The following is a 14,235-nucleotide window of genomic DNA, read 5'->3' as shown; positions in this document are numbered from 1 at the left end:
TATGGGGGACAGCCAGTTGCCTCCACAGTGTACGTGCGGTTTACATTAGCTCATATGGTTGCTTTCGTTGACGGAGATGTCTTCAAGCTGAGAAAGCTATCAAATACTTCCTAACTCCAGTGACAAACTACCCGTTGGCAGCTGGGAGCCTATTTCAATGCCAGCCTTTCCCAACAAGGTGCAGTAAGGCGATAGCTCTCTGGAACTGTGTCACCACCGGTGTGTGCTTTTGGCCTCATGTCACAGAATTACACAGATCCCTGAAGCATACAGTGGCTGATTTTTATCAGCACGTTGCTGCTTTTTCTCTTAATGTTGGCAAGAAATTGTAAAAGATCATTTGAGCCAGGTTTAATTCCTCATGGCTGAAGGCAGAGACACTCCAACAAGAGAATTATTCAACTAGCAGACCTCTCTGTAGCCTTACACTATTGCACGTGTCTCCTTAAACCACCCCCAAACCTAAGTATCTTCTGAGCAATGGGTGCTTTAGTTAGCCACTTGTTGAGCCATGCTTGCGTTTTTCTTTTCTTTTTCTTTTTACCATTTACTGTGTGATAGCAGTCTCCACTTTGCCTGTGGCTCATGAATTTCTCTCGCTCATTTTCCTCCATGTAACGCACAGGCTTCCATCTGCAAAGCATTACAGTAAATGACAGGAATAGAGAAATGATTTCACACACGTTCCGCATGGGCCAGATGCAGCTCCAGAGTCACTGCCGCAACTAAGTCTCATGTGGTAGGAAGAAATAAAGGAGTAAATAAGTCTTACCCTGCTGCATTTTAGTGCATATGTTTGAGGTTCACAAAGTCAGTGCCTCTGCCCTGGTGCTGTATTATCGTTTATATTTGTCATTCAGCTCATGTGTGTTGGTCCGGCATCTCCAGATTTGACTCTCATAATTTTTTATGCTTTGTTTTTACAACTTGCAGCAACCAGCTGGAGTAATCATAAATATTACCTCATCCTCACCAGGACCATGCTGCTTTTTTCACAGCTTTTATTTGAAGGAGTCCATAATGCATATTCTTAGTAATAATAACTTTATTATTATTTTATTATATGTGTGGAAATTCTCAATATTGAAAATGTTATTATGTTTTTCGTGTGTCATTTGTATGTAGCTAAAGACTTTAAAATCCTTCTTTCCTATAACTACCCTCTGTAATATCAGTTCTGGGGCTGAGGCTGTTTAGTGGATTTGTTACCAAAATCTACATTTCTACTTAAGCTAATAAAGCATTTAACTGTATAATATTTATTACTTATATAATATGATTTAAGCTTTTCTGACTTTAAGTATATTCTAGCCTCTTAGTTAAAAAGTAACAAATATCTGCTGTCAACAGATATTATCCAGTCTCATCAAACACTGCTTGAATAGTAGAATAGTCTATTTTTGGCCGTCTTCACATAGTTTCCTGGTTAAATGTCCCAAGCAGCAATGCGTTCCTGTAATCTGTTTCACATATTTGCACATATTTAGCGGACAGGCATTTGGTCAGGGGTGTAAATCAAAGTGGCGGTAACAGGATTCTGCGTGCCATCAGCACGTTGCGCTCCTAATCACCAGGGCTCAGTAAAAGATGGTGAGGCAGCCTATAACACTGCCCAGGGGAACCAATAAAACACTGGTTTGGTGCTCAGCCAGTTCTGCAGCCTGCTAGGGGTTTAATGCTTGAGGCACTTAGTCATACAGCACCATGCTTGTTTTTTTAGTTGGTTTTTTTTTTAAGGACTTAACTGAAAATTTCTTCTTGTCAGTTTTCATAAAAGATGCGCTCTTTAATTTTCTTGTAGCTCACTTCACTGTTATTCTCCTCGAATCCTCTTTTCCGTCTCATTTGGTCCTCTGAATATGTGGCTGCACAGAGTCAACCAGACTGTCCCCACCCTGTAGTGAAGCAGATGTTAACAATTACATCTGCTTCATCTTTTTGGTCTTCATTCGTCTTTTATTTATTTATTTTCTTGCCTCCATGATACGTGGTAACCTTTAAAGTCTCTATTTCATGTTTAACTTTGACCAAACACTGTATTTAACTGTAGATCTTAGCTAACACAGGATTAACTGTTTGGCATAATTATCCAAAATAGAAATATGACAATTTAAAGTAAAATTAACATGATTGTGAGGACAGTGGGTGTTCCATAGCACACAGACAGCTGTATGAGAAACACTTTTGTCTCAAAGGCACATAATACCACAGTCTCTAGTTTGGGTTCCTGGGTTTTTTGATGCTATGGCGAGGCTTCTGTCCATCGATTCGCAAATCACAAGAATTACTATTCCTTCTAGTATTGGTTAGATTTTAGTGAAACTTGCGCACACTGATGTGCTTAAGATCGAGGTGTAGGTCTTGTAATATGATGCAGATGATATATGGCAACTCATTTTACATTTTAGGCCGCATATAGCCCACTTAAATCTTGTGTGGGTCGAATCAGTGAAGGTCCCCTTCCTCTAGGTGGCCTTGTGTTTCTAAATATCACGTTACTTTGGACCTTTGACGTCTTCTTCAAGTTCAAACGTTCATAAAATGCCTTTTTTCTTAAAACACTTGTTTTAAATTCATCTGCCTGTCTTTGTATTGGCAACTTTTAGGAAGTGATCGTCTTATAAGGAAATTCTAAATATCACATCCAAACATTTTGTCACATTTGACCTCTGATCTCACTTTTACATTTACATCTGCCTTTCTTTCAAATTGATCTTTCTGTGTTAACGTCTCGGTTCCTTGTTCGTCTTCGGTGCTGGTCCTCATGTCAGTATTAGTTCTCTTCATTATTTCCCATTTTTACTTTGAATTCTGGGTTTTCTTTCATGTCTTGCATTAGTTTTGCTTTCTGTCGGTTTGATTGCTTTGATTTACTTTCACCTGTGTTGGTTATGTCCACCTGTGTCTCGGCCTCCTCCTGTCTACTCCCTAATCAGCACATTTTGTGTATACGTGTGTCATTTGTCTTTTGTGTCCCCTTAGGTTGATCTTTTTGCTGCTTGACCTCCTCTTGGACTCTTTCCATCTTTTGTTTCTTTACTGCCACCCATTAAAGCCTTGTTTTATTTCTTATTCTGCCTGCTTGAGTCCTTGCGACACAAAAATGTTATCAGAAAGGCTAAACTGAGTGTAAACTGTCTTCTACCTTCCTTTCTTCTTACTGACCTCAGTTTTCATGAGTTGAATGGGTCTTAATAATACACGTACATTCCCGTAAATATCAGTGTTTAATGTTAATTACATTTTAAGGGCCAGTTCCTTTATTCCTAAAGAAAGCTAAAAGGGATTAGAGTTGGATATTTGTTGGCTTGTTTGGCTTATTATATGTTGTTTGTGCTTGCTTTGCTGTAATTATAGGTTTGTTCTGCATGTGCAACAACAGTTATTTTTCTTGTGGAAAATTACCCCCTTTGCTTTTTTCCCATTTTTCTTGCTCACTACACTCTTGTCTAGTGTAGGCTTATTGAATATATATAATATAATGATCAGGTTAATTTTGTTATACTACATAAAGCACAAAGATGATGAGATATTTACACCAAATGCTGTAAGACCCTTTAAACCCATCTCCACATTTGTCCTGGACAAACAGACCCCCACTAGGACCCGAGCATAGACAGACCACATAACCTTTGTCGTTTCTCTTCCTTTGTTTGTCTCTATAATGCACTCCTGCTTTTCTTCTTCTTCTCTTTTTCCTCTGCTGCAAAAACGTTTCTGCCCCTCTCTGAGCCTGGTTCTCACGAAGGTCTCTTCCTGTTAAAAGGGAGTTTTTCCTTCCCACCATTGCCAAGTCCTTGCTCATAGTGGACCAGCTACTGTGAATTGGTGCTTATAATATCATTGAACTGAAGTGAAACTACAAAGGCCTAACCTTCATTGTCACGTCTGCAGATCTTTGCCAACACACAAACGTGTGCCTCGGTTTGAGGTGTTCATGTTTTGTTGTTCACAGCATGCCTGTGGCTTTTTACTTTTAGGAGCTTTTTGGGACAAAAAAACCCAAGAAAAGCATCCTTGGAGCAAACACGGGACAACAATGAGTGAGAATGAGAGCATGGTAACCACAAAATGACATTTCACTTATTCACTCATTCCACGTGTTGTCAGCCGGCACAACAAAATGCTGTCTTTTAAACAAACAAAGCTAGCTTTATGATCTCTCTTTTTTTTTTCTTTTGGCTCCAAAAACAGTGTCCATCAAATTTTAGAGAGTAACACTGATGGCACATTTTGTAACCAAACAATGCAGCTATGCACATTTGCTAAACCATTTGTCATAATTTTCAAGATTTTTCCCTGTGACAAATCTCTGGTCACACAAAGTGTGAATATTCATTTGCTTTTCTCTGGCTATTCCTTCAACGTTATTTTGTTACACAAGTGTTTCAGGAATGCCTAACATCTGTTACTTTTTGAAATTTTGAAAAGCACAAAAGCTGCATTACTTTCCTAGGACAGCGTGGGAATGATTAGTCGTTAATTTTCCATCCTCTGTCTCATTGAGAGGTTGAGGAGATTATGTCCTTCTTTAGTGTTTAGTGTATGTGCATAAATATTTGCAACTCTGTACATTTGCGTTTTGTGCACATGCACGCCATCCTCCTCTGTCCACAACTACATGTCTTCCCGTCACACATAAATGCGCTTTGACGGGAGTGTGTGTGTGGGCTGCCTAGAGACAGGCTGGGACCTCCTCTTAAGGCTTGAGCTGCCTTTCTTCCCACAGCACCCGGCAGGAGGATGTCCATGGGAAGTATAGTGCCGTGCAGAGGGGAAGAAACCTGGGAAAGAAGAGGGAGTACCTCAGAACATGCATGGTTAATTAGTGGCTGCTATGGGAACTTGAAAGGGACAGAGAAATATGGTCAACACAGCGTGCAGCAAAGAAGCAGAAGTTGTCACTATTTGTGTAAGTGCAAACACATAATGCTAACATTAGATACACCATATCAGATAAAAGTGAAGTGTCGTCTGTTTCCACCCATCCTCTCTTGCGAGGTCTAAACATTATATGTCAGTGTGTTCCTCATAAAGCTGTCTTCCTTAGAGGAACCTTTCACACATAAATTATTATTGTGTGTTGTGCCGTCCATCGTTGGTTAATCAGGCCCGGTATGGCTCAAGGAACAGTGCGTATCCTGAATTTTACTTATTGTTTAGGGTTTTAAAAAAGGGCTTGGGTGGTTACACAAAATATATTTTTACCCTTTCTCATGTTTTTGTTTTTGCTTTTTTTTTTGGGGGGGGGGGGGATTAAAAAGCTGTGCTACTAAATCTTGCCTTTGGGAACACAGACAGGATGTCATAAAGAAAATTTAAAAATGGCTCTTGTTTTTCATATATTTATTATTTTGTTTTTAATACTTTTTATGATTGTGATTTGGGGCTTTTTCTCATTTCCATATGGTCTGGTTATTCCCTTTTGGTCTCGTTGGAGCTAGTTATGTCAACATAAAAAGCCCTCAACACAAAGACCTCAAGACACTGAACTTTTAGTGATTGCAGGAGCTGTTTGTTTCACACAGAGGAGGGCGAGACAGCAAATACACGGAGACCTACAGAGGTCAGACCATAGTTCACTTTGAGGTTTACTAGTCTGTTGACTTTGTGCACGCTAGCACTTCTCATTAAGGAGCGAGACAGAAATGGCAGACAGCACAGCTGGTTCATTCCTGCCTTAGAGCTGGACAAACCATTAGAGCGCATTTTATTGTAGAAAGGATAAAAACAATCTTGGCTTTACTAACGTACATTATCAAGCTGATTGAGAACATGCTTCCTTTAGCATCTGTGTGGTTTGTATTTTTATAGGTATTATTTACCCTTCAAGGTCTTTGGTGCCGTGTCAGCTTGTGGTATCTTGCATTTGTAGACAGTGCACTTGTTACTAGTTATCTGTTCCCTTGAGTTAAAATTGAGGGATTTTTGCAGGGGCTGAGGGTTAAGAGCCAAGGTAGAGAGACTGAGTGGCCTGTATATAAAAAGATAGACATCCACTGTGAGTCTTGCTTTAAAGGATTGATCTCAGCATTTTGGCTTCTGTCATCTAAAATGGGACCGGGAGGTGGCCATATTTAGATATTTTAAATATGAATATTTTACTGTGAGTCTGTGTGGATTTCCTCATTTGCTCACTTTGCTCACTTTTAGACACAGTCTCAAAATACCGATTAGAGGAACTGCAGGTTTTCAGTTACGCAGCAGCTTAGTTTTTCTTTCCTGGAGGTTGCTTCTTAGGATTTAGAGGGACCTGTCCCTGGGTTAGTCTAAGACAGTAAGATTTTTGTTTATCCTAAAATGTAGTATTTCCTTCTTTATTTGTTTAGGTTGGGTTTTTTTATTAGTTTTTTTGTATATCTGTGTCTTTCTTCTTTAGAGACTAGAGGGTTTTTTTATTGCCTTACACTGCAATTCCCCTTCAGCTCTACCAAGCATATTAGCAAGTTTGAACTTGATTTGATTCCCTGGTTTGTAACTTCGTTAGGCAAGCTGTTATTGTTCTCATTAGACACTTTATTCATTACAGCTGATGGCTGTTTTCAGTTGGCAGTTAAAGAGCCAAATACTTTCCTCGGAGTTTGGTGGAGACCTAAAAGAAAGCAAAGGGGATGGTGAATATTTGATCTTTTTTGGCATTTGACATTAATCACGACTTTTATCACTAGCTGATAACATCACCCTGTGTGTGTTGTTAGAGAAGTGTTTGCTAAGCTAGCCACGTCAACTTAAAAGCTAGTTTGTCAGTGTTGTGTTAATAGTGTCTTATGTTACAAAAACAATCCATTAACCCAGGTTTAAAAAAATGATATAATATGCAAATGTGCACATAAACACTTCCCTTCAACTCCAACTGTCTGTCCTGCATTCCTTCTGTGCTCACTTCCTTCTACCTCTCAGACAGATTTTCAGCTTGCGCATTGGTATGCCAGGTATTGAGTAGCAACAGCATGCCTGTGGTTAAGTGCAGGAATGACTGAAGCTTAGCTATATTATGTTCACTATGACAATTGCAGGATTGGTACTATGGCAGAAACTCTTTCAGAATGCAGAGAGCAGCAAAGGTCTGATCAGGTCATCCTGGTGCTTGCACATGCATAATTTCCACTAAAAGATGGTGTTTAAGCATCTTAATTTGTTTTTTGTTTTTGCAATATTGACTTTGCTTACATCTAATTATTCCAGCTTCTGATTTAACAACTTGCTTTGTTAGATTTTTCTTTTCAAATAAATACATTGTGAGAAAACATCAATGTTTAATATCTCCACAGACTAAAAGTCCACCCCTCTGATTCATAGCGGGTCAAATCCCGTAAAGTCCACCGAGCACAGAGAGAGGGTTTGTCAGTATTATTCTTTCACCTCCTCTTCTTCTGTTTAATGCCTTTCACAGTACTGGGTAAATCTTTCAGTGTTGTACCCTACATTTTTTATTATCCCACCATCTTTCCATGCCCAGATGCAAACTGTGTGGTCTTACCTTCGCACTGTGTTTCTAAACTACTGCGGCAGCGTTGCTACACACTCTCTCAGCCACTGAGTCTGAAGTCCTTGTTGCATTTTTTTTTGTTGTTGCTATTCTTTGACCAGGCAGTCACATGAGTAATTTAGCTAAAAATGACCTGACTAGTTAAATAAAAGACTAAAAACAAACACGCACGCACAGATAACAGGTGTTCGCTCAGCTGCGACGCTGATACCATCAAGAGATGGATGCAAAGGACTCGACATTGAGAAAAGGTCAAGAGGTTGATTAAATGAAAAGAGAGAGCCAGGCTCACGTCCCCGTGGCTGTCGGGTTTTAGAAGAAGGGCCCAAGCCGCAACTGTTATTTTGGATTTTGTTTCTGTTCACTTCATGACAATCCGGTCACCTTCGTGTTTGCAGGGCCCATCTGAGTCTGATTCAGTGCAACTTGAGCACCACTTAGCTTTATCCTCTGGAAGAATATGCATGTGCTGTGTTAACAAATTGCTCAAAGCTGCTTTGTCATGTAGCGGATGGAAACGAGCCCGGGCCGAGCAGCCTTGTAAATATCTGGTGAGTAGTGGTTGCTGTTAAAAGACAGTGGCTTACAAACTATAGTGGAAGTGTATGTTTCAATCCAAACTTCAGAAATGCATAGCTTTCCACTGTTCCTTTTACCACAAACTGTTATGTTTATACATCTCATTAAACTTTTTTTGTGTGCGTGTTACTGGAAAACTATCCGTCAGTAATTGTTTCAGTGATTAGGTGGTCAAAAAATGTGGTTTCTCCGTTGACCAGACAGAGATGGTGGAACAAGAGAAGAAAAATGTGTTTTGATGTGTGCGGATGGGGGCAGAAATCGGAGCCGGTCTGCTCGTACCAGCAGCTCATCAAGGCTATTGAGTCTTCTGTAACAATCTCTCGGGTTCTCTTTGGAGCGGGTATCGCTTCATTCTAACTCTCCCAGATGTTGCGTTATGAGCTCAAAGCATTCTTGGACACACACAAGTATGTGGACATGCACAACTGTTGTGATTTACTACAAAAATGTGATAGCGATCTTATCTTTTACTTCTCTCTCTCGCTGACTCTCTGCTCTCCCTCCCTCAGTCTTTCGCCGTGTCTCATAATAAATCTGTTGTTCTGTGAGTTTTTTATAGTGTTTTACGGTGCTTATTCCTGCTTCTATCATTAAAGCAGAAGATTTAGTGTGGGCGTGCTGGACCTGCTAAAGGTAAAACACAGAATTTCGTCAGAGGGTCACGGTTAGTGCAGCCAAGCTAAGTCTTGAGGCTGTTAGACCGACCCCCAACGATGTGGTTAGGGATTTTTAAACCAAACCTTGTGTGTAAATTTTTCACAAAAGATCACACTTGTCGTTTTGAAAACAATCCTTTTCTGTACTCCTGAATGTTTTTTTTTCTTTTTAGAGATTTAGGATTGTTATCCAACAGGACTGGAATTTCTGCTTTTGAGATATGAGAGAGATTGGTGGCGGGAATAGAAGCGATAAAGGTGGTGATTCAGATTGAGCAGAAAGAGCAAGTATGGACACAGTCATATGAATGTGTGGGTGTGTGTGTGTGTGCATGATACAAAGACTCGGATCCACAACAGTTGTGTGCCAGAGACGGACAGAATGAGACTGATAAACTCGCTGATAATTCAAGAGTTGAAGACACCACAGAGTCAAAACATGTGAATGTGGATCCTTGAAAGGTGCTCCGCTCAACGCCTCAAGAATGTTTCGTCTTGTGAAGAAGGTTTGAAGAAGTTGTTTTAGGGTTTATGTTTCTCCCTTTATTTTTCTTCTTCCTTCTCTCGAGTTGACCCCTTTAACTCATCTGCACACATGTAATGTACTCGGGCTTGTAGGAAAAACAAATATTAAGCAGTCGTGTTTTGCGTACATAAATCACTGGGTTTTATGGTTTTAGCCAATAATGCAGACTTGGCCGGCCATGAGCGGGTGTCTCGCATACACTCAGACATATACACTAAGGTGAGTATGTTCTGGAGGTTTGAGTCAGCAGTTATGAGCTGTTCTTCCAGACCATTAGCCTTGAAGAAAATCAGAGATTTCCAAACTGTCGGCTGGGCTGCTGCTGTCAAGCACCAGAATGTCCTTCTGAGACTGACCACAGTCTGTTTAGCTGGACAATATTTTAACAGGGCTGTAAGTCCTTCATCAAGGCCATTATTGGTGGATTGTGTTTTTATATTAGACTTTACTGAGCGCTGCAGTGTGTGTAGCGTAAACCAGCAACAGTTCGGGGCACGTGGTCTTTCCACACCAGGAAAAATAGATTAGAGTGGACCTACGTCGCCAGTGTGATTCCTGTTTGAAATGTACATTTCAGCTATGGCTCTGGTATGCAGAATAATTACTGTGCACTGCGTGATGTCGATGGGTGATTGCAAGCATGCCATTCTAATTATCTGGTTTTATTTTCAAAACCAGAAGATATTTTCATTTCTTTTCATTTTTGAGTCAGAAAATAGCAAAAACGAAGTGGATTTACAAAGACACCGATACAGATTATATGCAGCTTGCCTTGTGTTACCTGCTGAGATATACCGTAGTTTTGTAAATATCATTTGTTTTAGTTGTATTCTATTCATTTTGGCTAATTATTATTAATCTCTGTGTGTTTTTTCTATCACACAACATGAATCGCGACAGGTTTAGAGGAAGGCTGCCTCTCCCCGAGCCTGGCTCTACGGGACGTTTCTTCCTGCGTTGTGCTTGCTCACAGGGGATCGTCTGATTGTTGGGGTTTTCTCTGTTTTCTTTGTAGTATTGTAGGATCTTTATCTTACCTTAAAAAGGCACCTTGTGCTTTGAGACTGATAAATAACACTGAATTTGATAATTCAGTGAGTGTAATTATTTCTTCAGATAATTTTTAGCTTTGAAACTAAAGCAAGTCTCCACATTTCCTTGTTTCAGTGTATTTGTTGATCGAATAATGTCTTTCAGATATTACTATTGTCCAATAATCTATCAACTTCAAGTCAAGAGTGCAAAACAGTTCCACACTTCCTCTTTAACATGTGTACTGTATTTTGTGTTTAGCGTTTAAATTACAACCATGACAAGAGCAGGAGTTTTCTCAGGTAACCTAACAGCAGAGAGGGTCATAGCGGTCGTGACCCTCACCCTTTTGCTGTCTGTCTTATGTGCCACGTCCTCTCCTCTCTGCTCTGCTCTGAGGCAGTCACAACTACCAACTGGTTCCCAGGCCCTGAGCGACAGGTCACGCTATGGTCGTCTAGCCTGGGCCCTTGATGCTGAACCCCGAGGTTAACGCGGAACACATCCTTTCAGGGGCGCTGCGATCATCATCTCACCTACTGCACCTACCAGCTTTTTAGAGATGTAGAGACACAACACACAAACATGTCTCGGTAATGAAAGTAGCTATTTATTTCCTCTAGCACGCTAGTCTTAATTCCTAAAGTGTGTTTCATGCAAATGAGCATTTTAAGTATTTGTGTTTCCCATTAGTGCATCCTTATTTCTCCCTCATGCCCACCCACATCTGACAATCAAGAGGCTGAGCCCTCCCACCAGTTTATGACCAGTGACCTGACTGTTTTATAACTGAGCAAGTCTGGACCAGTTTTCCACACATTTGTGTGTTTTTGTGCTGACATGAGCATCTGTCATTTTTCAGATAGTATTTTTTTTAAATTTATCTTAGAAAAGCATCTGTATGCGTTTCATCATTTTAGTGTACATATCTGTTCAGCCCAATTAAGCCCCCTCGTCCTTAATCGGCCCTTCGTCCCCTCCGGTGAAAATAAAGATTGGGCTTTTCATTCTTCATGTCAACATTATGTAAAGCAGATGTAATGCCGATCATGTGGTCATGCAGCATTCTGTTAAGTTGCCTCGAGATGTGTTGAAGCTGCGTTGCAATGGGCTATTTTTCTGCACGTGTTTGGTGTTTTGCAGAGATGCGTTATGTGGCGGCAGCAATATTAGTAGCAGTGTTGCAGGTCTTGCTGTTTCTGCCTGCGGAAATGGATTAAGTGAGCGATTGGCCGCACCGATTTGGGTAGCCTGTGTCGGTATGAAGATAATTTGGAATGCTAATGAAGCGTTATTCTGTTTCTTGAGGACACGAAGAAAAATACTGTGGAAGCTTCTGCATTTTTTTCCATTTGGCAACTTTGCGTGTGGTTATATGTGGAATTGGATGGTGGGTGTCATAAGGGTCACTGCAGACCTGTTGACATCGGATTCAGTGAGTTTAATTAAATCGTGGTCCGTGTACGTGTGTGTGTGTGTGTGTGTGTGTGTGTGTGTGTGTGTGTGTGTTGGTCCAGAGGATGGGGGCCCGATGGAGAAAGCAGAGAGCAGGCGCTTGGCAGCCCATCTGAGGGGTTCGTCACTGGGGCTCACACACGGCCACAGCTGGCCTCTCCACTGACAATCCTGGCTTTTCTCCCCCTCTCAGGAACGCACTGCGTCAACTCTAATTCCTTTCTAATGAACTGGCTACTGAAGGTGGCTAGGCAGGCAGACCCGGCACACTTATTAAAAGCACATAGTGGAAACTAAACACATACTCAGTGGAAAAAATATGTCACACTTTTGTACATTTCAGTTTTCAGCAGGATGTCTGTGCAGCTTGGCTCAAGCACCCGTTGAGAAACTTCAAACTCATAATGTCTTTGAACCTGCAGTCAGCTCAAGCAGAGCTGTATCTTTAGATTTTAAACCATATGAGAACCTACAGTTTGTCTCATTGTGAAGTTTTTTATCGCCTACAATTGAGCCACAAAGACTCCTTTGTCTGATATGATCTGATGATCCGTGCGGTTTACACTTATTCACTGGTTCAGTTCAATTTTCTAGTCCAAATAAAGATAGTATCTCCATATACCATACCTTATGCATGGAACAATGATGTACATGTCTTTGGGAGGTCTGAAAATACTTCTGGAAATCACAAACAAACCAGATTAACCAGAATAATCAAGCCACAAATAGATTTTAGAGTAAATAGCATTGATTTTTAAATTACAACTGTACTTTTCAACATGCATAAAGAGTCAAAGATGTTAATGGCTGCAGACATGACTGTAGAATGCACTATCCAATCAAAGTGTGCTGGAAGATGCCACTCTGACACAAATCACCTACCTAAGCCTATTTTTCTAATGCTGCAACGTTAATTTGTATCGTCCCTGTTGTATAAATAAATAAAATGCAAATATAAAACATTGTTACAGCCTGTCGTGGTAGCTTCCTTGCAGTTGCCTCTTTCAGTTGACAGAGTGCATCACTGGATCATGAAAAAGAGATGAATCTTCAAAGATGAGTCCACTCCTTGATGGATCAGATCAGTTTTGATGGCCTGATGGGAGACTTACACAGAGATAGTAACGTGGTTTTAATGCTGTGGTCTATCGGTGCAGTGCTGTATTTAGTATAAGAAGGTCGGAGCTGAAACTTTGGTTTCCTCTTGTGGGAATGAGATAAATTTGGACAGTTTTACGTGAGGACAGTTGAATGTATTTCAGTTAAAGGCTAGTACAACTATGATACAGAGTGAGTCGAGCGGCCTCACTGTGACCCTTTGCTTTTACTTCTGTGGTGCAGCCTGTGGATCCTCTGTTGCTGCTAATGGAAACTGCTAAGCAAATTGAGACAACACAAAGCGCATAGGTTTGATTGCTGTGTCAGTTTACAAAGGTGACAGAGTTCATCAGCTTTGATGTATTGTTTATTTGCCTGCGTCTGGCACCCTTGATGGATCGTGATGCTATAGTTTGAAAGCATTTGTCTGTTCCAAAGCTTTTGTTGACTTTTTAGGTGATCTTTTCCATGATTATCCATTTTCACTTGGATTATCTCCTATGAAAAGTATTCCCTTTTCTTTAATTTCACATACTTCGTTAGCAGTACATTATAAACCAACCTCGAATTTTCCATCCTGGAGACAAGCTTACAGCTTCTGTGAATCCCATTTAATATCAGTGGATTATTCCACTCCAGTCCCTTCATTATCGAGGTAATGTTAGCACCCGCAGCGCAAGTGTGCATAAAACCATTAGCTGTGTCCAACTCATTTACACAAAAGTAATAACACTAGAACAGGAAGGTTGTGCCCTTTCACAGAAAGCAATAAAGAGAGGAAGAGGGCAAGGTTATCAGGAGAACAAGTAGATATTCTGCCGGTCATATGAACTGTCTTCATCAGATAGTGAAAATAACTGAAAAGCATGTGCTTATATGGTCACACTTTTAGATGGGAGATACAGCTCTTAGTTACAGCCAGATGGTTATCACACCAGATATTTTTACAAATCAATTTTATACTACAGTACATATGCCACATTATTAATCTACTTTATGTCTGTACATGTGAGAACAGATAGAATAAAGTCAAAAGTACAATTAAAACCTAGTTGAAGGTTTTACGGTCATTACAGCTGTAACTTTACAGCCATACAAGCGATGGTATCTATTTTGCTCTATGTGAAACTCAGAACAATATCAGATGTCATGAACCTTTTCCCAGATATTCGTAGTGACCAGGGGACAACTAATGTAGAATCGCTGATCCATCGAGGACAAGACAAGATGATAGTTTATTAAATTTAAATGAAATTTGTAGATTGTTTCGGTGGAGTTTAATAAACTGCTTGCTATCTAAAATATAACGGGACACCGGAGTATATTCTCGAGCATCTTTAATCTCTTTTCAACTTTAATCTCAGCCAAACAGATTTACTCAGGAACAAATAAAATAC

At 40.3% G+C, this 14,235-nt stretch overlaps 1 protein-coding gene across 1 annotated transcript in view; it reads left to right on the top strand.

Annotated features, from left to right (window-relative positions):
* coro7 (coronin 7) overlaps positions 1-14,235 on the top strand; it is a 104,532-nt gene that overhangs the window by 78,774 nt on the left and 11,523 nt on the right. The window lies entirely within an intron of this gene.

The sequence above is a fragment of the Diplotaxodon limnothrissa genome, linkage group LG4 (assembly GCF_057381915.1).
Source record: "Diplotaxodon limnothrissa isolate DT_005_m linkage group LG4, D_limnothrissa_male_GT1.1, whole genome shotgun sequence".
NCBI lineage: Eukaryota > Metazoa > Chordata > Actinopteri > Cichliformes > Cichlidae > Diplotaxodon > Diplotaxodon limnothrissa.
The sequence above is the reverse complement of the archived record's forward strand: the minus strand, read 5'-3'. Positions and strand labels throughout refer to the sequence as shown.